The sequence below is a fragment of the Sinocyclocheilus rhinocerous genome, unplaced genomic scaffold (assembly GCF_001515625.1).
Source record: "Sinocyclocheilus rhinocerous isolate Xijiao unplaced genomic scaffold, SAMN03320098_v1.1 scaffold7491, whole genome shotgun sequence".
NCBI lineage: Eukaryota > Metazoa > Chordata > Actinopteri > Cypriniformes > Cyprinidae > Sinocyclocheilus > Sinocyclocheilus rhinocerous.
In genome coordinates this window covers 52,971-55,205 of record NW_015635232.1, presented here as the reverse complement: position 1 = coordinate 55,205, position 2,235 = coordinate 52,971, and positions in this window count along the sequence as shown.

Genomic DNA, 2,235 nt, shown 5'->3' with positions numbered 1-2,235 from the left:
GACGAATGGGACGCCTACGGTCTCGTGGACACGCGCACACGGCGGCCATTGTAAGACCGCAAGTGCACATGAAATCTTCCATTTGGGACAGGGCCTTAGGGTGCGATTTGGGACAGCGCCAGTGGCGTTGTGAACAGAACTTTTATTTTGGACAGGCGACATGACGTCATAAGGCTGCACCGCGGTCCCGCATCATTCTGCTGAAAAAAAAGGTTTGTGTTTTAACGCATGCAAGGTGTTTCAAATGATACAAACCGTTCAGTCAGTCGTATATATTTTACATTCGGTGTAAAATTAATTTTTATTATTGAAAGTAACAATATTTTTTACTTAACCTTTGTGAACGGTATTGTTTGTGAGTAAAACGCATCCTCACACACAAAAGGTGCGTCTCATTTTGCTCCCTGTATCATGAATCAGTTTATTTTAAAACAAATTCGGCCACTGGCAAGTAGTAATGGGAGAAACGTTTTTAACTACTTAACTAGTGTCCGTGTTCAGCTGTAATTTTTATGCAGATCGAAAGATCGGCCGCGTATTTATTAATTTCGAAAATATGAGAAGCTGCATACAGATGCAACTACTCATTTAACTGGATATTTTATTTTTGCGTGGCTGTATAACAGCAAGATAACGTGTCATACGATATTATACCCATTTCCTTAAAATTACAATATTAAAGTTTTTTTTTCTTCCATGTGCTTTAATGTAGCAAACCACATAATTAATGTATGAAGTAGGCTGGTATGTGACATAATATTTGGGGGAGAAGATTTTTGATGAGAAAATATCATTTACGTTTCATAAAATGTAATCAAATGTGGCTCATGCTCACTTGCTAATACAAGCATGCTTGTTAATATGAGCCAGTGACGTACAGTAATGAAACAATGCAGAACTCATAATTAGGGTTGGGGAATTACTGAAAACGTGAAACTTAGTTACGCAATTTAAATTTCAAAATATGAGTAACTGTTTCAAATTTTAAATAGGTGGCAATCAAATTACAGTTACATCCAAAAAGCTTTTTTTTTTTAGATTACCAAAGTGGTTACTTTGTTTTTTTTTTCTTCATTTATACATTAATGTAAACTGTAATGGACAATTAATGTAAACAGCAATTGGTGATTCTCTGACTAAGTTTGCAGAATAAGCAAAAATATTTTAAATTTTAACAAAAGAGGGATCATAAAAATGTCATGTTGTTTTTATTTAGTATTGTCCTGAATAAGCTACATCTCATAACAGATGTTTACATATACTCCACAAGACAAAAAAAAAACTGAATTTATAAAAATTGCCCCATTCAAAGCTTAACATACAGATTTACATGCGTTGAATCTGAACTTGTCTGTCTTTACCTGGATCCACAACTGTTTTCATGTTTTGTGATAGTTGTTCAAGAGTCCCGAGCAGTTCAACTGTCCACTGTTCTTCAGAAAAATCCTCCAGGTCTAGCACATTCTCAGGTTTTCCAGCATCTCATGCATATTTAACAGCTTTCCAACAATGACTGTATGATTTTGAGATCCATCTTTTCAGAGTGAGGGCAACTTGAGGGACTCAAACACAACTATTACAAAAGGTGAAAACATTTGCTGATGTTCAAGAACGAAACACAATGCATTAAGACCAGGGGGTGCAAACTTTCGTTCATTTAGCACTGCCCTTCAAGAAGCTAATACTTGCACGTTTCCCAAAAGACAAAATAAGTACAACAGTGATTTTTTATTTGATTCTGCATTCAAGAAATATTGTGGAAAACTGATGTTGTTAAAAATATTATTAATAATAATTAATAATACCAAAATCATGTAGTGATATAGTTAAATTTTTAATGAACATGTTGCACAGGTTTTTAGAAATTGCAGAATATGTGATAAGAAAATTGTTATTATCTGCAGTAGAAATAACAACTGAACATGGACACCAGGGGGCTGTTTCATAAAACAAGTTTACCAAAAAAGCCAGGCTTATTTCAGTTTCAATTTGAACCAAATCAACTGACAATAAGGCTGCGTTTACACTGCAAGTCTTAATGCACAGATCCGATCTTTTGACCATATCCGTTTTTTGGCACGTCTTTTTACATTCACTTTTGACACGACTGGTATCCGATATCTGTGTTTACATTCATTCCCACCCAAAAGGATTGTCTGCAGTGATCGCTTTACTATGCACATGGTAGACCCTCGGGTTTTAAATGGCCGTGTTTTAAAATTATTTATATAATTC